This window comes from Equus caballus, chromosome 17 (assembly GCF_041296265.1).
Source record: "Equus caballus isolate H_3958 breed thoroughbred chromosome 17, TB-T2T, whole genome shotgun sequence".
Lineage (NCBI taxonomy): Eukaryota > Metazoa > Chordata > Mammalia > Perissodactyla > Equidae > Equus > Equus caballus.
Genome location: NC_091700.1, coordinates 67602132 through 67623616, shown reverse-complemented (window position 1 = coordinate 67623616; position 21485 = coordinate 67602132). Strand labels below are relative to the sequence as shown.

General features: G+C 36.2%; 1 protein-coding gene across 7 annotated transcripts in view; it reads left to right on the top strand.

Annotated features, from left to right (window-relative positions):
* KLF12 (KLF transcription factor 12) overlaps positions 1-21485 on the top strand; it is a 585204-nt gene that overhangs the window by 448868 nt on the left and 114851 nt on the right. The gene's annotated exons all lie outside the window — the stretch shown is intronic.

The following is a 21485-nucleotide window of genomic DNA, read 5'->3' as shown; positions in this document are numbered from 1 at the left end:
ATTTTTATGCACTATTGAAGGAAATGAAAGAGAGGTCTCTTTTATTTTCCATTATCATTTTATAGGAGAGGGTTATTTCTATTTAAAGTCTATATTATATAATGTATACTGCTGAAATTTAATTCTCTAGAAAATATATCTCTGCAGAAGAACTTTGTTAAGACTTGTGCTGTATGTTTGTTAGTTTCATGCAATGTTTTTTACTCAGTAGTTTTCTCATCACAAGAATAAAAATTTAGGGGCTGGCCTGGTGGCGCAGCGGTTAAGTGTGCATGTTCCGCTTTGGTGGCCTGGGGTTCACTGGTTTGGATCCCGGGTGCGGACATGGCACCACTTGGCAAGCCATGCTGTGGTAGGCATCCTACATATAAAAAGTAGAGGAAGATGGGCATGGATGTTAGCTCAGAGCCAGTCTTTCTCAGCAAAAACAGGAAGATTGGCAGCAGATGTTAGCTCAGGGCTAATCTTCCTTAAAAAAAAAAAAAGAATAAAAATTTATATAATTGTAAACATACTGGACTGTGATGTGGACATTAGGAGCATGAGATTGGGGATCAAGAATGGATGAGTTAGAATCCTAGTTCTCTCATTTATGGCTTTGGACTTGGGAAAGGTATTAATTTCGCTAATCTTCATTTCCTTTGTTATGGTAATAAGAACATGATTTATCTTTGAAGATTATTGGGAAGATTAATTAAGAGCTTATGTGTCAATGTCTAGCATTGATCAATATCAAATGTTTGCAATTATTTATCATTATTATCTTCCCCTAAAAATACCTGAAGCAACAATGTTCAGAAATGTTTTCTCTGTCCTGTGAAAACAGAAAGTTGGAGGGAAAAAAACTTACTGAATTTAAAAATGAAAAACTGCTCCCAAGAAGTTGGTATAGAATATGCTTGTCGGGGCCAGCCCGGTGGTGTGGTGATGAAGTTCATGCACTCCACTTCAGCAGCCCAGGTTCACCGGTTTGAATCCCAGGCGCAGACCTATGCACCACCTTGCAAGCCACTCTGTGTTAGGAGTCCCACATATAAAGTAGAGGAAGATGGGCATGGATGTTAGCTCAGGGTCAGTCTTCCTCAGCAAAAAGAGGAGGGTTGGCAGGGGATGTTAGCTCAGGGCTAATCTTCCTCAAAAAAAAGAAATGCTTCTCAAAGATGATACTATAACATATTATAAGGGATGAGAGTTTAATATGAGAAATTGTCTGGAAACATTCCATATTTTCTCTTTTTATTAGTCTGTATTGTTTTTATAATCACCATATTCTACAAATATTGCTATAGCATTTTATGTTTTTTTTTGTTGTTTAACTGATTAATTAGTTGATGGTAAAAATGTCTACTGAAGGAGGGCTGCCTACCTCACAGAATGAGTAGAGGAAAGGGCATTTCAGTAATGTTCAGGTCTTTATTTTGCAGATATCCAGTGGGCAGGGGGCCAGGATGAAATGACTGAGTGATAAAGGGAGCCCCTGTTTTCATTCCTGCTTAGGACTTGTGTATCTGGTATGGATGAGCAAAAGAAAGGGCAGTAGTGGATTTGGATTTTCAAAATGCTACTGATAAAAATATAAAACTAACTCACGTAAATGTAAATGACTATACTGGCTAATTACTATTGAAGTTGATATAACATATCTGGTCTCTGGTAGAGAAATAAATTACCTTATATGTCACATTACACCAAGAACTGTGAATGTACACATCCGTGTCTAAGATAAAGTGTCATGTGAATTGAGTCATTTGTCCATTCAAGTATTTATTGAGTATCTATCAGGTAACAGGCTATTTATTGGCACCGTGAATATAGTGTTGAACAAAACAGATGCTATTTCTGTCTCAGAGTGTTTATATTCTACTGGGAGATATTGACATTAAACAATTAACTGATAATTGTGGACAAACTTGGATTAAAACATAGACCAGCCATGGATTTGCCCAGGGGAGAGAATGTAGTTATAATTGCAGATAGAGAAAGTTGTACTTGAGAAAAGTGTTTTCACAGAAGGTGTTACATATGGTCAGAAGAAATGTTTTTACTGTGCTGCTCAGAAGGAGATGGTTGGGGTTTGGGGATGTGGTAGAATGAAACGTCCACATGGGTGTGCCTGGCTAACAGCAGAGGATTGAGAAAGCTGTCTAAGGAGGATAGAACCTCAGCACATCCAAGTATTTAAAGAATTTTGATCTAAAGGAATGACAAGTTGTTAGCTAGCCCAGGGCACCGAGATATCTCAGTTGGGCCTTGAATGAAATACATGAGGTGAAGAAAAACAGCGTGATATTCTGGAAGGTACCATAAACAAACACACTAGAGCTATGAGAGAGAGGGTGTCTGAGAAAGTCTCCTGAGGAAGACATTTTTCCTCTTGATACCAGAAGGACAAGTAGCAGTTAGCCTCCAAAGTGGTCATGCTGAGAGGTGGAGGGCTGTGCATGGAGAGGGAACAGCCTATGGACTGATCTGGCCCCGCGTTTTGTTACTACGTAATCTGAGACGTGTTATTTATAAACAAGACCCTCAAGGGATTATTTGACCTCAGAAAGGAATTTCAGTCCAGCCTGGGGAAGTTTTTGGTAGATTTCTCAGGAGATTTTCATTGGGTTTTACAGATACTTAGTAGCAGAAAAGCATAGAGGGCCATAACAAATTATAAGCAAAGTTGTTCTTGGTTCGTTGTGGCCTTGATGGAAGAGTGGGTGTGTTTAGGATTCTTTTTCCTTCCTTCTGATCCTGCTAGTGAGGTAAGAGGAAGAATGTTAAAGGGAATGCACGTGAAGAAGGTGTTTCATGGAAGGAGTCATCAGTTGTAGCAAAAGCTGCTTAAGGGGCCAAATAAAATAAGGACTGAGAATTGAGCATTTGGCGAGAGAGTAGAGGTCATTGGTGACACTGACAGTGTGTCAGTGGAGTGGTAGGGATAAAGGACTTACTGAAGTGAGTTCGTGTTCACATGATGGGTGAGGGAGAGGAGACGAAGCCAAGACAGCTCTTAGGAGGAGTTTTGCTGGAAAGAGTTGTAGAGAAATGGAATGATAGCTGGAGAGGCTTTTAAGCTCTCAAGGGAGGGATTTTAAAAGAGAGAGATAATACAGCATATTTGTATTCTGTCAAGAATAATCCAGTAGATAGTTGAAAATGGATAATTCTAGAGAGGAAGAATTATAGAAGCAAAGTCCTTAATTGCATGTTAGCTGCTTATATTATACTGTGGAAGTAACCTGCATCTCGCAGTAATTAACCCAAATTCTGAAGTCAATTTATTAGATTGACAAAATACTTAGGAAAAAAGATACGTAGTGGAAAATGAAAGGAAGTGCAAACATAGAAGATAGTGATCTAAGATAGACAATGAAAAGCAAAAAATAAAAGTTCAGTAAAATTTGAGTTCCATTGAGAATTGTAAGAACGATACTAGAATTAATATAAAGATAAGATCAAACATTTCTCATTCACCACCTAGTGGAATGTACAGAATAATTCAAAACAAAAGATGAGCCCAGTATAATTTGTGTATTTGTGGTTTAAAGACATTTTTTACATTGGAGTATTAAAATAGATATTGCATTTTAGAAATTCAAAATACTTAAGGGGCAATACCAAGTCTGTGAAAATCCAACTAAAGAGCTAAAAAAAAATAGACTTATCTCCTCCCTCCCATACCTGAGCTGATTCTTTCTCCATGTACCTGACGGAACAAGTAATATCACGTTGATGCCCAGGAATGAGGCTCCAGCTAGGGCGTATTTGATCGATGGCTTTAGACTGAAAAGCCCAGGGCAGCCAGGTGGGCTTTTCACTATTGCCCAGTTTTCTTCCCCGACCACTATCCCATTCTTCTTTATTAGTTTATATAGATGGTCTGTTATTTCTCCCACCTTTCTCTGTTATTGTCTTCTCCTTAGTCACCCAAACCCGTCAAATGTCCACATGACTGCAATAAAACAGATTGCCTAGAGGAAAGAGTTCAGCTCCAGTTTCTTATGCCTCCACATTTTATTTCATTAAAATACATCCCAGCAGCCCAGTCCACCAGAATTTTAGAAAACATATTTATTGCATTAGGACTTTGTTGTAGGGGTCACTTTTGAAGTAACTTATTATAGGTCATAAGTGCATTATTCCTGACTTAAAACGTATATGCGATTAGATCTTTAAGCATAAAGTGTTTTTTCCCCCAAATATCTTATTAGACCATGTTGATACTCCTTTTAAGATACCAACCCCACTTGGGCGCGTGATTTCTACGGTCATCTCCTTTAAAAGTGTTGTTTTTTAAATATATTTAGATGAAGTGAAGAATCTTCCAAAAATATACCTTATTTTTGTAGTACTCATCCGGGAGTTTCAAAGGGATGTGGCCATGGGCAACTCTGAAATACTCACACCCCATTTTCTTCCTGCAGGCTGTTGCTTTTCTCAGCAGCCTACAGGAAGAAGCCACAAGTGTATTTTTAGTCCTGTGCCATTTATATTTGTGAAAGGAAATATGGTCATCGCAGTGATTGCTGCAAAGCTGGTTGGAGGTTATGACTGTAGCTCCTGACCATTGAATGCAACTGTAGTTTTGCTCCCATGAAAGTCCCCATTTCACATGTCTTTGTTTCATCAATTTTCTTCTGCTGTCAGCTCTCTCACTTGTTGATGTTAATGATGTTTTCTTTCAGACCATGGTTCATTTTGTCACAGAGTTGCTTCTTCTGTCTACCCTACACATGACCGTCCTCTTTTAGTTCACCATTCAGTGGAATCCTGGTGTCATCTGTCCATATGACCAGAATAGTCCGGGGCAGCTGACCTGTGCTTGTGTGTACGGTTGTCTTTGCTTCTTGAGTGCATGAACTACCACAGCTTCCTTTGGTAAATTTATTCTCCTGCTTATGTTTAAGAATGATAACTACTAGGTATAGATTCATATTTTAATTCTGAATTTGATTTTTATTGACAAACCATCTAGTTACTTATGTTCTTTAATTAATTTTTTTAGTGTTGCTTATTGGGAAACGGGACTGGAGTGTTGCTGACTTGTGGCTCCTTGTTCTTAAATAGAGACTTGGATAGGACTTGAGTGTTTCAGTACTGTCCTTAGAAAACAAAGACAGGAACTTGTTAAATAGTGAGAAAGGCAGTCAGCCAATATTTAAGAAAAGTTGAATTTTTGGATAATAGGAGTTCAGAAGACTTTATTTTATACAGATTCATTGGTCATTTGTTTGCTTTTACTGGATTTTCAACATGGAGAGAAACTTATCCATATTTTTTCACTTGGGCATGTGCAAGAGGTTGAATAGATTCTATTAAAAAATTGGCTTCTTATCTTCTTATGTATCTGAAATACCTACAGTCTGTCAGTTCCTCTGCTTTCTCTGGCATTGACTGGGTTACTTCTGAGATTTGATGGTAGTAACTGGCTCACAGAGGAGACATTGTCCATATTGTTCTAAGAGAATTAGCAGAAAACAGAAAACTCTAGGTAAGCTCCTTGTAAAGTGTAAAGTGTCAGGAGTGAGTTTGATTGGCCTTCCCACCTCCCACAGTTAAATAGTAAACGAAGGTACAAAGGGAAAAAGAAAAGGAGAAAGTATGGACACTGGAGGGATTTCATGTTAAGAGAGAGATGACACTTCAGAGGTAGATGTTACTTAAGGAAGTAAAGATGTAAACAAGAGAGAGATTCATTTATTAGATAACGTAGCTAAAGCAAGGGGTTAACAAAGTGAACTTTGTGTTCATTCTGTTATGATGTGATAACTACCACGCCATCTTAATTTGTTAGGACAAGTTTCTCCTATAATAGAAGGACCTAATTTCAAGTGTATGCTTAAATGTGATATTTTACTAATATAATATTCTGTTGTCTCTACATTCATTTTTCACCACACCTGAAAAGTTTTCTGTACTGATATTTAAATCATTGAACATTACATACTGGATTTTGAAATATATCTTTCATTTTCTTTGTGGTTTAATTTTTAAAAAGCAAATTTTTTCTTTCCTGAGAAATATAAAATTATATATGTAATGAAAAATATATTTCCTGCTTAAATGTAAGGCTTCTAATTTCAAGTAGTAGGGGTGCTATTATGCTACAAGGAAATTCTTATTTTACATATTAGATTGCAGGTATTTATAGAATATTTTGATGATATTTGGATGTTTATAATACTCATTGCAAGAAACTTCCAGAGATATCTATTTATCTGTCTGTATACACATACATATGTTTATATATATTTAGCAAATGAGCATTTTTCCGAGTGTCTCTTAAGACCTATAGGAACAAATGAAAGAAGGAAGAATATAAGATCCAAGAGGGAAACTTGGTCTTAGAATCTTTGCCAGCACTGTGTTAAGTTGGCTGTTTAATTATTTACAGCTCTCTGGATGTGGTTTCTGTTCCTTATTTTTTCTTATTCCCTTAGTAATTCTTCTTGTGTTCCAAACTATGTCACTATTTTCTCAGCTTTTTCTCTCTACCTATTTTCCATTGTTAATGAATAATTTGATTAACTGGTATTCTGCTTTGTGTTCTTTAGAAAAGAGTAAGTTGATATTTGCCTTTCTATCTACTAAATAAAAGAAGAGCTACCAATTTACAGAGTAATGATCACATATTCCATTTTCCTCTAGCCACCTGTATGTGGGTGACATGCCACTCTGATCACTGGCTAACTGTATGTGTTTTTCATGACCAGGTGGCTTCACCATCTTTTTCTTTCTATTCGTTAGTTCATTTATTCAACAATTATTTTATGGATTGATTATATGGCCAGGAATGTCCCCTACTCCCAGCTATGGCAATTTTTAAAATAACTTCCCTTAAAAGCCGGCTTTAGTTTACAGTACACTGAAACAGTATTGTTCACACTGCAGATCATTTTTCTGTTGGTGAATCTTGAAATAAACTTAGTAGCTCATAATCATCAGTTTTAAAGAAATTAAATAGAATGGAGTAAACTAAAAAAATATTTGAGAGTATCCCTCAAATAAGTATTATATCGTGAAACTTTTGTTCAGTAACCTATTTATTTATGTACCTGCAGATGTGGTAACTGTGTGTGTGTGTGCGCGTGTGTACTGAGTCATGTTGAAATACATGTATTTGTTACTGTGGTTCCTGTCCAAAAGGTTTGAAAAAGACCGTAATGGAGTTCTCTCATCTTCACCTCAGCTCCTTTCCATACCTCATTCTCCAAGTGCCCTCTTTGGTTTCACCTTTTTTCTCTGCCCTCTCACTCTCCATCTTACCTCCATTTCTCTATGCTTCTCCCTCCTCCCAGTTGTTCTTCTCTATCTCCCTCTACCCCTCACCACTCTACCTTTTTCTGAATCTTGATTCTTCTTTCTCTTCTGTATCTCACCAAATCACCAATCCTAGAAGTGATGCCTTGTGGAACTAAGAGACCTGCATTGAAAAGGGCAGTCTTTGTACTGCCATCTAGTGGTAGAATTTTAAAACAATGAAAGTCAGAGAAACCCTATAGTCTAGTTATATATTCTATAATTGCTCCCAGATTTTCCCACCTAGCCTGAGGTTGTAAGGTAGTATGGTGAATTTTTTTTTCTTTTTTTTTTTTGCTGAGGAAGATTTGCCCCGAGCTAACATCCATGCCAATCTTCCTTTATTTTCTATGTGGGTCATGCCAGTCTTCCTCTATTTTGTATGCGGGTTGCTGTCATAGCATGGCCACTGACTAGTGGTGTAGGTCTGTGCCCAGGAACCAAACCTGGGCTGCCAAAGTGGAGCATGCTGAACTTAACCACTAGGCCACGGGGCTAGCCCCAATTGTGCCCTTTTGAAGTAAAACTTGAACCTGAATTTGAAACCTAACTTATCTACTTTGTTTTTAGAGATCTGGTATCTTTTTAAGAAAGGACTGTACTTAACTTGGACCAGAAAGAAAAAACATAACTTTTATCTACTTGTGTCCTACTTCCTGTCCTGTGTGTTTATATGTTGCTTCTCTTTAGTAGGAATAAAATGCTACTTTCTGTGTATCTGTGCTTAGGTTTTTTTTTTTTTGAACGATGGATTATGTTTGTTGGATAAATGGAAGCATGTATATGTCAACTTGTGTGCTATTATGTTTTTTTGAATGTCATAGAGAAAAAATAATAGGTAAATGGAGAATTATGTGTTAAAACAATGAAAACTCAGGAAGACAGAAAATAGGAGAATTTGGTGAAACTGGGATAACTGGGAGTGGCCCTTGGAGAATTCATCAAAGGAACTGCCTTCTCAGTAGCTGGGGGTGTAGGAGAAGTTCGGTAGAAACAGGGTAGAATTAGGAAGATAACCTCATGGCAAATGGGTTTCTCAGTTTCCTGGGGGAGAGAAAGACCTAGTGGGACTTGGGTGACCTACAATAAGAAGAAGCTCCCCTGTTGACAAAAGCTGTAATTGTTTATATGTTTATTGTTTTACATATGTCTGTATAAACATATGTTTATACGTGGTATGTATTGTTATAAATGTTCACTTCCAAGAATAAAATAGGGTTGAGCTTTCCCAAAATCCATCTAAGCCTCATTAGCTAATATTTCCCTAACACATTGCATTGTGCCTGACACTAGTAAATGCTCAATAAATATTTATTGATTGAAGAGATGAATAAACGGATGAATGAATGAATGTATCCTGCTGTAGGTACCATGTTTTGTATGAGATGCTTAGGAATGCTGTGGCCAGTGTTGGTCTATAGTCCTAAACTCTAACCATAAAAGGATCCTTCCTTTGTATGGTAAAGGAGACAAAACAGCAACATAAAATGATAACCAGCAGGGAGTCTCACATCCTCACAGTCTGGCTTCTGAAACCCCTCCACTCCCATCTATTGCCATTCCACCAAATATGTCCTCTATCCCAGCCACCATTTCCGTGGCTTTTCATAATGACAACTCTGCCTTTATCCCTGTGGTTTCCTTTTCCTGGGAGGCCTTTTCTTTCTCTGGCAATAGACGTGGTTCAAATGCTTTCTTTTGTAGAAAGACGCATACCAAATTGTAAGCAATTTATTTCATGTATATATGAAATTTTATATATAAATATATATATAAAATATCTTGGCTCAATATATTTGACTCAAATATATTATAACATATAGTTGTATTATATTATAATGATCTCTATATTATTGCCCTACTGCTTTATCCAATGTCTGATACATAATAAATAGTAAATGTCTGCAGAATGAATGAATACCATTCCCAAAGCTGTTACTATTTTATGTCACTGGGCCATCAGTTATTCCAGGGTGTTCTTGGGTATGTTGTTTCTGCTGTTTCCCAAGTTTGTTTTATTTCATAGTACTTCATATTAAAGAATGATATTTGGTGGCACATTATAACTGCTTGATATGGTTTAGGTTTTACTAGCTTCTGGAGTCAAATCCCTGTAGTGAGACATATTCTTATGGCTTCGAAACAGTCTAAATGAAAAGATACTGCTGTATGAAAATTAGAGTCGGTTCTTGTGTATTCTTTTACTCTCAGGTAAAATATTTTACCTGTGAAACTAGGGTAAATAATGACTTTGATTGGATCCAGGCAATTAATAGAGTCGCCTGGGTTCCTTATATAGTAGTAACTCCAATTTCACTTCTCAGTCAGGGTGAAGCAAATTATACCTCCTACCCCACTGCAGTTAACTGCGTCAGCATCATAGTCCCATAAAATCTCAATAAAATCTGAAAACTGTGGAGTATGGATAATCCTACTATAAACTGTAATAAAAATTACCCCTCCAGACTCTATATTCTCTCCATTAAGTTCATAGACACTGTCTCTTTGTACATAAAATTTTATGAAATAAATCGACCAGTTCTCCTGTCCTTACCAGATAGCAAGCTGTCTTGATTTAAAAGCTGATAACAGTACAATCAGTTTTTGGTGTTTGCAGTGCATTTGAAAAACATAAATTTCATCTAACGAACCTTAAGTAGAAGGAAAATGCAACTTTTATTTGCACTATGCAGTGAATGTGTCTTTGTGAGAAAGAATAAATGACATATTTACCGTGGTGGGGCCATTTGTTGTAGCCATAAAACAAAGATTTGGTTTCCTTCCAGAGATCTCTAATCTTAAAGGTATATTAAGCAAACCTAAGCACAAATCGAAAGGAGCTCTGTCTGAATTGTGTCGAATCTTCTGTATTTAGAAGGAATTGTCAACTTGGTGATTGCAGTTTTTTCTCTTCTGTGCTAACTCCAAGGGCTCCCTAATCATCTCTGGTGTTGCCTTTGTCAGGAGTGGGTGTTTTAAATCAGTCCTCTGTAAAAACAGAGCCCTTTAAAACAAAGGAAACCTTCTAGAGACCTAGATTGTAAATCTCCAGAGAACATGAATTAGACTCTGGAGCAAGTCATAGGTTATAATGAAGGTAGAGTAGGTGGCATTTGAGGTGAAAGTTAAAGAAGCATACGATTTTGCTACCCAGAGTAGGGGAAAGTATTGGAGTGAACAATGAGGGCAGAGAGTGGAGGCCACATAAAGGATGAAGAGTAGCGTAGTTTCACTGAATTCTAGGCTGTAATGCCCTCACACACACACATTGCATAGGATATAAAATATTTATTGCATGCATGATATAAACTATGAATTACTTATAGAAGAGCATCTGAGATTCTCCTTCTGTGAAAGAGAAAGGCTTTTAACTCTTAGTTTAGATATACTTCTTACATTCTTTGTGAACACGATTTTCCAGCTGTGCATAGAGAGAAATTAATGGAAAAAAATTGCGGAAGAGAAATAGCTGAGAGGAATGTTTCTCAGTTTTTACTTTTATAATTCGAGTCCCCTAAAATGTTGTCTTAATAGATTTCTTATGTATTCCCAATAGCCACAAACATTTTATAGCATTTCATTTTCTGTAGTTTTCTGTAGTAAAAGAAAATAGATCTACTGATTTTGCATTACCTGTCTACAGATGCTTGATACCCGCTGAGGTTCTCATGTGCCAACTTCCCTGCCAGAATAGGAAACTCCCTTTATCTCTAGGTACACTAAGGGTAACATGTGGCAGCCAACAAAGAAGGTGCCGAAATTATTATTAAAATAACTTGAAAAATCACAGCAAGATCTTTCGAGCTGAAATAGGTTTACAACACCTCTTCAGTCCTTGGAGGTAATACTTTATTACGGCATAATAATTGCTTTTGAAATAATGACCATTAATAATGAAAGAAAGGTTAAATTATGGTCAATCTATTTGAACTAGGCAACAAAGTATATAATAAATCTCATAAAGATATTTACTAAAAATCATTTAAATAATTCACCTTTCTTGAATGCCTGCATGTTCTTTGTGCTTGACATTCGTCATCTTTAAGTTTTACAATAACCAATGTCTAGCTATTTTTGCCAGTCTTTTACAGAAAAGAAAACTGATACTCATGTAATTTCCTCTACTCCTTGTAAAGTCACAGCTTATTAGTGGTAGAGCTTTGAGTAAAATCAAAACATTTTGTCATTTTGCCATACTTGGCCTTAATACTTAAAAAGGTGTGCCTTAGTTATCTAGAGAATTTGTCAATATTAAATAGCCCAGTTCCATATTTCCTCAAATTAGGTACATTATATTTTTTAATTATTTTGGTTTTTGTCAGAGTTTAAAATTTGTTATGTATGAAATCTACTGCATATATAAAATGAAGTATATATGCATATAAATTGCATGAAACAATTCCATGTTGCTAAATATTGGCATTGTGGTACCATATTATGTATTTCCATTTCTCCAGCATCTTGCAGCATTAAAAACAAGCCTCAAGCTATAGGTTAACATTTCTAGGTGTAGGGAAATTTTGTCAAAATGTGGTTCACTGAGTTTCAGAGATTGACGTCTGTGTCATTTTTAGACATATCTGGTCTCTGCCTGGAGCTCTCTTGAGCAGGGAATTGGTTCGACAGACATACACAACACAGACGTGCCTGTTATATCTTGCCTCGTTGTGGTAGTAGTTATTTTCTGAAAAACACAAGGGGAAACTACAAAATAAAAATACAGCCAGCATTTATTATTACTGTTGTAATTCTATTTACTTTTCTTAGATTAATGAGTTCAATAAAATTCTTAGCACTATCCAATAGCTAATAATCATTATGACATTACAATTTTAGAATTATCCCAGTTTATATGGCAGATGTTCAGAAATGCCTTCTTCAAAATCAGGACATAAAATTGCATAAAATGTGTTTGGTTACATAGAATAGCTTCAAAGTCTCATATAGTATTTTTTTAATGTTTTTTAGTTCTTTTACTATTTTAATTAAGTTTATCAAAGAATAAAATACTTTCTGCTGTCCGAAATTGATTGATATCATGATATGTGTTAGCGAGTATTTTTCAACACATTCTCAAAGTCCTGGTTATACTGGAACATGATCCATTTATCATCTAACAAATGAGCTCTAACTGGTGATGCTCTGCTTAGTGGCATTGTTGTGCCCATTGGTATAATCTACAGTAATCAAGGTAGTAAACCTCCAATTATGTGTTTTATTATCGCATTATCCACCTTGCACAACTAGGGCAGCTATTAACAGGCCCATTTCTTCCCTTCCTTGGCTAATTGTGATCATTTTTTATGTTAATCACCAAAATATGTCTCTCTTACTTAAGAGTAAACCTTCTTTCAACTATAACTTAAACTAGTTTTAACTCTATAATTTTCTGTGATCTGATCTAAGTGGAAATGTGCAGTGTTTTCCGTGTACAAGTCTAAGTAGGCCACTGAATTGTTTTAGCTATTTTTTGGTGTTGTGCTCTGTATTTTTAATTACAACAAGCATTAAGAATAAAATCGTCCTTCGTAACAGCAAGAGTAACCCACCACAGACTTGGGACTCTACTTGTTATCCTTATTTATTCCATACCTTATTCCAGAGAGGATAGAAGAAATATCAGCCATATTATTACTAATCAGTCAGTGGGTAGTTTATTTTGAGAGGTCTTGCATATTTGTAAGGTACAGGATGCAGTAGCCGTCTCATATCTGGGCATGTTAGAATATACTCAAAGAAGAGCTGGGAACTGTACCTTAAATTTTATGCATGTATATATAAATATAAATACACACACATGAATACATGCAGACATATAATGTATATGTATATATATTTATATTAAAAAAATGATACTACCTAGGAACTGTTGTACTTTATAAGCTAAATGAAATTAGGTGACAAGTTATAAAATTCTTGAATTTTATTCCCTGTGTTGTACCATTTAAATGGTGAAAAAAAAGTCTTCATATTTGTTATTTAAATAAATATGATAACTACAGCACCCATTTATTTTCTTTCTTGCTTTCTTATTCTTTTATCAAAACTAAATAAAATTTGGGGCTGGCCCTGTGGCCTAATGGTTAAGTTCCATGTGCTCCACTTCGACGGCGCAGGTTCAGTTCCTGGGTGTGACCTACACCACTCGTTGGTAGCCATGCTGTGCTGGCGACCCACATACAAAATAGAAGACTGGTGCAGATGTTAGCTCAAGGCAAATCTTCCTCAAGCAAAAAGAGGAAGATTGGCAACAAATGTTAGCTCAGCGTGAATCTTCCTTAGCAAAAAAATAAATAAAATTTGAACTGCCAGATTAAAATATTAAGAAATTTTTTTAAAAATATCTAATTTCTTTTTTTTTAACCTTTCCCTAACCCAGGAATTGTCCAGTATATCCCTTCCTATTCACTTATTTATTTGATTAATGCACATTTGTGGTTCAGCCACATGTACAGTGCACAATGCGCAGATAATGCCCACAGGAAGCTTATAGTCCAGTGAATAAAGGAGACGAAACAATGATAGTGAGAAGAGTTCTGTAATGCAGATAAGTGTAGACCCATAGAGGATCACAAAGGAAGGAGCACTAAGCTTGGTGGTCAGGAGGGTGTGGTTCAGATGACTTCAGGAGAAGGGTGTTTCTCAGAGAAAAAAGGCAATTTTAAAGCAAGATACAATGTCCTGGAAATATGAAAGAGCATAGTGCATCCTGGTAGATGGGTAGATTATGTAGGTTGGTATGATTCAAATGAAGGGTGTTTATAAGAAATGGAAATGAGGCTGCAGGGATATTCATGGATCTGGTTATCATAGGCCTTGTGTGCCAAGTTAAGGAGTCTATATTTACTGAATGCTACAGGGAGACGCAGAAAGCCTGTAAGTAGGCGGGAATAACGTGGTAACATTCAGATTTGTGGATGAAGGATTAAATGTAGTAAAACTAGAGGAGGGGAGGAAAGTTAGGAGCCTACTTTAGGAAGCCAGATGGGAATTCCTCAAGGCCTGTGCAGAGGCAGTATGAATGGAAATCCAATGGACAGAACTTATTGCCCAATTGGATGTCATGGATGAAGGTAAAAATAAATCTAGGATAATTCCCAGGTTCTTTTTTTGGCAACTGGAACATGTTGAGAAACTTCAGTGGAAGAATATGAATTCAAAGATCATCCTGAGGATTTTACCTAGAAAATAACACAAAATGGAAAAGCTGACAAAAACATGAAAGAAAGATTGAGACATGAATTGAAGTGTTCCAAAATTTATCTAAAAGGACTTCTATAAAATAACAGTAGATAGAATGCAATGTTCAGAGAAATATCTGGAAATTTGGAGGAATTAAGGGAAGTCATGAATCTTAGAGTATAAACAAATAACTAAAAATAAATTTACATCAAGACACATAGCAGTGAAGTTGTCAAGCATGAGTCATAAAGAAGATCTCAAAGACTTATCTACAAAGGAATTAAAGAATGGCAAAGACTGCAGCAACAATGAATGCCAGAAAGCAATGCAGTAGTCTCTTCAAAGGGCTGAGGAATCCTAGAATTCTGTTCTCAGCTAAAGCAAATTCAATTGACAGTTAAAAAAAAATCCAGACCTAGACTGTCTAAGAGTTTACCATGCACATAAATTTGCTGTAGGAACTAAAGGATATACTTTTGAAAGAAGTAAAAAAACTGAAAAAAAGAAAGGTGAGCTTAGAACTGGTTTTAAAAATGTAAATAAATATCTGCATAAAGAGAGAAATTTTGATAAACTCTTGACAGTAAAACATGAACCAAAATTTAAGACTATAATGAAAATAACTTGAGGAAGGTGGGAATATTCACTGGGTAGTTATAGCATGCTAAGTCCTTCTTGTGTTTGGGAGGAGAATAGATATACAAAATGACTGTAGACTTTTGAAGAATTTTTAAATCTGGCAATACTGTCTTATGATATGGAGAAATGGGCATGTTCATACATCAATGAGAGTTAATTGATTCAGCCGTTTTGGGGAGCAATTTGGCAATGTCTAATAAAACTGATGATATGCATACCCTATAATTATATTACCAGATATACATTGTAGGAATCTTGCAGCAGCATTTCTAACAGTGGATATTATGAACAACTTAATTTCCCATCGGTAGGAGAACAGATAAATACAGTCATGCATCCCTTAATGACAGCGATATGTGCTGAGAAATACATCGTTAGGCTATTTCATCTTTGTGCAGACATCATAGAGTGTACTTACACAAACCTATATGGTATAACCTACTACACATCTAGGCTATATGGTACTGATCTCATGGGACCAATGTTGTATATGTGATCTGTCGTGAACCAAAACATCGTAATGCAGCGCATGACTGCAATGGTGGTCCATTTACAAAATGGAATACTATATTCAACAAATAAAATGAAAGAGTATAAGTAAATCTCAAATGTAATGTTAAGTGAAAATAACCAAATTGTAGAATATAATATCATTATATACAGTTTTTAAAGGAGCAAAACTGTATTGGTCATTGTTCATTGACACATACATAGTTAAAGCATGAAAACTTGCATAAGGATATACACCAGGATACTAAGAAGAGGAAACAAAATAGGGAAAAAAATACAAAGAGCTGACTCCTCTAATATTTTACTTTTTTTAATGATCTGAAGGAAATACTGCAAATGTTAAGATTTTTTAAATCTTTTGGGAGAATAAATAAGGTGGTCATTATATGTATGTTTGAAATTTCTTAAAAATGACATAAAAGAAAAGCTTTAAGTAATTAAACTTCATTTTGTAAGCAAGTTTATGAGACAGCAAATACTGGATCATATGTTAAATGGTTCTTCATATTTTGTCTTTTACATCCAAGTTGGTTGGGAATGAGAGACAATGGGAAGAAACAATTTTCAGGATTTGAGGTAGTCAAAGGAGAAAAAGGAATAAAAATAGTGAAGAGTCGATTTGGCCCCTGATGCCTTATTTAATAGTGTAAATGTGGTGGACACATAGGAAGATCTCTCTTATTATTAGCATTGGAATGTGCATGGATTGTAATGAGCCATCCGGGCCTCTCAGATTTCAGCTTGGCCTCAGAGACAGCTAAGGCTTAGTGCTGAGGTGACTTGGCAGCTTTGGTTAAAGGAAATTGGGGTAAATGATATTCAAAATGCATATTATTAGCACATTATAAATTTCAGAAGTTACCCAAACATAAATGTTATTGGTTTTTACCACTTCTGTTTGTCTTTATTATTGTATTCAAAGAAAACAATATCAAACATCTGTGTTTAACCCCTTGACATACTGACCTCAAGCACTGCAAACCTACGAGACCTTTACCTAGGAAAGCCCAAGACCTTACCCTCCGTCATAGCCCTGTCTTCTTCAGGAACTGTCTCTTCTCCTCATGGCACCAAGATGATCTTCATAAAGAAGTTAGTATAAGCCCAGTTTAAGTTTAGGAAAGCAAAAAAGACTAGTGTCTGCTTTCTATGTCTGCTCCAAATATAGCAGATATTATAGCTATGTTCTTAAAGTTTTTGTTTTACGTAGTCTGTCTCTAGAGAAAATTACAACTTTGATCTATTCTTCGAGTCATTTCTGAAAACAGCGCCACCTGCCTGTATGGGCTCCTTCCCTAACCATGTTGGAGGCTTGAGTCCCTGGGCTCAGGAAGGGTCTGAGCAGATGAGTGCCAGTGTAGAGGTGGTACCTGAAGCAAAAGGAGGTCATGACTCCATTCCCGGGTGGTAGGGATCTCACCGGCTTTCTCAGAGACTAGATAATTTATCATCTCAAGCTGCAGTTTTTAGCATATTATCAACATAACATCTCTTTAAAACCAAAACTACAGAGAATACGTGTTTCTTATGGACTAATGGAAACGAATATAATTATGCTTTCTTATAAAAGCATACCAAACATAGAATTGCTATGGGAAACACCTTTAATCCACTTTTACAGAGCAATCTTTTCTCTTTGGAGTTTGCATAAAAGGAGGATGTAAACACACGCATCCTTCAACCTGGATTGAAACCGAGGAAAAAAATGTGGCAATACTTGCTTTTTTGGCCCAAAGATATTTACAGGTCATTTTTGAATAGTTATTCACCCCAGGATAGGATGATGCTAAGCAACACACTAGAAAGAGAAGAGTCAGCACCTCTGTTTGTCCTCATAAAGACAAATTACATGTGATTTTAGCACACTAACCCTGGGCATTCACAGACAGCACAGCTAAGATCTCTGCTGGTCACAGTTGTCCCAGAAGTCTGTTACGTAGCACATAAATACTTTGCTGAATTACAAGTTAGAGTCATAAGACCACACTGGGAGTCAGTTCATGAGGGAGCTTCCACATCTACAAGCACTCATCTTAGTGGTGCTCTCTGCTCTCTGCTTGTGGCCCACACAGTAACTCTTGTGAATTGTTGGGGGCAAAGGCTTGTATGTGGTTGTGGGTGTAAATTACCAATCAAATGAGAGAGAAAATGTTCATAAAATTTAAAAAAAATGATGTGAGGATGTGCAAAACAAATATGTAACTCTAGATGGCAATATATTACAGTGTGTGGGGACAAGGGTGCCCATTCCTGAACCCAAGGAAGGAGGGAGTTTTAAAAAGAGGCCAGAAGTGAAAATGAAGAGGGATAACCAACAGTCTTGAAAGCTGTAGAGAAGTCCAGTGGCGTGTATAAGTAATTCACAATTGTGAGGATTTTTGATGGTGTTAGAACATATCTTCAAGAATTCCAAGGGTGTCTAAGAGGACGAATTAAGTCACTGTTACATATAAGAACTTACTTTTAATCTGCAGGTTTAAGTATATTATAAAATGAGACATGGAGAACAAACTATCTGAAGAGAGGTGGAGGGTAGCAGCAACATTGATTCTAAATGCACCACAGTAGTTCTGCATGCCAACTTTTTTTTAAAAAATCTTTTTACTTTTAAACTAGCAAAGACCCTTCTTTGGTAAATTATTTACATGCCAACCAACTGTACCTGGCATAGCCGATGTAGAAAGAGAACTGTTAAGTCCAAGGTAGATTTTCTGCCCTTTCTTAAATATTGTATCTAAAGTGCCTAAGACGAGGACCATGATTCAGTGGTACTTAAAACTATTACAGCAGATCTCAGGCTATTTCTTGAAAGATTCAATTCTGTGTGGTCTACGAATCAGAAAACACAGATAGAGCAAAAAGACCAACTAAGTGAAATAAGAAAAGTAAATTAAAAGGCCATGGATTAATGCCTAAAACCATCTTCTATGTGGATTACAGATGAAAATGAGTTTGGTGATCTTATTATTCACTGTATGTACACACCACAAAATCATTTTATTATTAAGTATTTTAAGTCATCTCTGCCTGAAATGGATTCAGTTTTGAATAAATCAGTTGGAGCTGGTTGACCTGGGTTTTGAGCGGTTCTGAGGAATTGACAAAATGGAATGGTAATGGGTATAGTGATAGCTCAGAGGGCTCTTAGAGTTCAGGGCTCTTGGCCGACTCTGGAGAGTTATATCAGGTTACCAAGCATAGTGAAAAGCCAACTTATTAATGGAAAATTTTATGAACTCTTTTTAATCCCAAAAGCCTTTTGTGCTCTGCGACATCCTTCCAATGAACACAAGACAATTGTAAATTTTTATTCAATTTCTTCTTACGAATGAGAAAAGTAGTTTTAGTCATGATTCTTTAGAAAAATGAAATCCTAGTCGCTGTTGTGGTAATCTAAACAAGCATCGATTTTTAAGCTGTATTTTAAAAGATTGAATTGCTTCATTGCCATTTCCAAGGAGTAAGTCATGTCATAGAAATGATAGATATGTTGAAGTATTTAAAATATTTTCCAGAAAGGGAAGAAAAGCCTGTTAAATGTAATTCATCTAAAAAGCAAATAAAAATCATGAACATTTTCATTCCATGTCATCCCTTGGCCTATTCAAACCCCAAATATAATTATCTAAGACTTTACTACAGAGTAATAGAAATTTAATGATTGTGACTTTCCCCCCACAAATGTTAATATTAGAATATAAGCTAGAATGTAACTTTTAAAATAAAATGTGAAATAGACACTTTTATCATTATCTTGCAGAATCTTTTGCCATCTAGGAAGCACTGTGAGACCTGCATTTATTACCATCATCTTCATCAGTAAATATTACTTTTTACTGTGTACAAGGGAGTATAATTGATACGGTCTCTCCTCTCAAGGAGTAGACAGAATAATAAGGGATGTAAAATAAGTATTTATTTAAGTATGATTCAAAATAGAAAGTGCAAGAGTGCCATAAAAATAAATAAATACTAAATAAGGGTATTTTTTAAAAGAAATGTTTGCATTTTATTAGAAAATGAAAGGAAAGTTCATGAAGAAGATGTCTTTTGTAGAAAGGGTAGATTTTTGTTGACTAAGTTATGGGTGGAAGGGAATAGCCAGATACAGCTGGATTAAGGGGCTTTGGGAATAAGACTCATAAGAGTTTCAAGTGAAAAACAAATTTTGGAAATGGTGGGGAGGGCTATTGAATCTTATTTGTTAGATGGTGGGAAAAATGTAAGGCTTTCAAATAAGAAATGTTTTGAGGGAAGTCCTGCATTCATTCAGTTACTAGAGAAATACTACATGGGATGAATGTATGCTGCAATACTTTTGAGAAAGTTCATTGAGAAGCAGTAGGAAAAGAAAGGAAGGGGCTCCAGAAAAATTGTGGGGTAAAAGCAGCAGTAGTTAGCAGCTGATTTAATGAGGGGGACAAATGAAATGAAGGAGAGTTTTGAACCTGGGTGACCAGGACAATGATGGGTAAAATCGACACTCGAAGAATAGAACTTGAGTTTGAAATGACTTTTGGACATTCAGGTACAGCAGGATGCTGGAAATATGAGACTAGAGTTTAGGGGAGAGGTTAGAGCTGGTCCATGGATTTGGTATTCATCTCCTCTGAGATAGGAATTCAAATTGTAGAAATTGTTGGAATTACTGAGAAACTCACCAATAAAGAGAGGTAAAAGAACAGAGTAGATAGTGGAAGCTGAAGGGGAAAACTAATGTTTAGATGTATGTAGAAAGAGGAGGTGAAGAGGAAGGTGAGAGAGAAAGACCCCCAAGAGAAATTAAATAATATACAACAGAGTCAGCAAATGCTTTCTCTAAAGGGCCAAATGGTATTTTTTGGTGAGCCATATGGTTTCTATGACAACTACTCAACTCTACCATTGTAACACTAAAGCAGCCAGAGACAAATAAATGAGCATGGTTGAATAAAACTTTATTTACAAAAACAAGGCCCACAGGCCTTAGTGTGCCCATCCCTGAAACCAAGTGGGGAGAGAGTTTTAAAGGCTGGAAGTGAAAATGAAGAGAGAGAACCACAGTCTTGAAAGCTGTAGAGAAGTCCAGTGGCATTATAACTGAGACGTGGACCTTGCACTAGGGAATGATAAGAATGGTAGGAGGTTATTTTTTAATATAATGGAAGCAGAAGGAATTATACTGTCAAGTGTGCAGATAGGAGTTGGGGGAAATATGCATAAATTGCATATTTTATCTATTCATTATCAACATCCCAGGATTTATGTAATTGATTGGATTTTTAAATCTTCATTTGGGGTTATGTAGACAATCACCACTGCCACTGTATAGAGGCAGACAGTCTCATTAGCATTAACAAAAGTAAAGCAGGTAAGAAACAGCATTGTTGAAACATCAGTAAGTAGAGTGGGACCCTGGAGAGCTGGTTCTAATCTTGGACTTCACCGCACTTTGAGTCAAGCTTTATTTGCTCATGAATTTTTCTCTCATCATGTATTTTGATATGCTAGAAAAATCAGGCATATATTTGAACAACTGATCTTCTGAAACCAAATGAGGTCAGAATATGAGTTGTACAAATATATTATGAAAAGCATGCTTCAGGTAATAGTCCTGAGTTTTAATTGACTGATATATGTGTAGCCAGCATGAGGAGGCCAAAGAGAAAAAAAGGTGGTGTGGTTTTTAGAGAATATTAATATTAATGTCACCAATGAGTCTCATGCCTGTATCTCTAGCTGGATCACCCCCTGTGCTCCAGGCTCACATAGCCAGGGTGATCCTTATCAAATGACATACTTCAGATCATGTCGTTCTGCTCAGTGCCCTCCAGTGGTGTCCCTTCCCATTCAGAGCAAAACTCAGAACCCTTGCATTAGTCACCAGG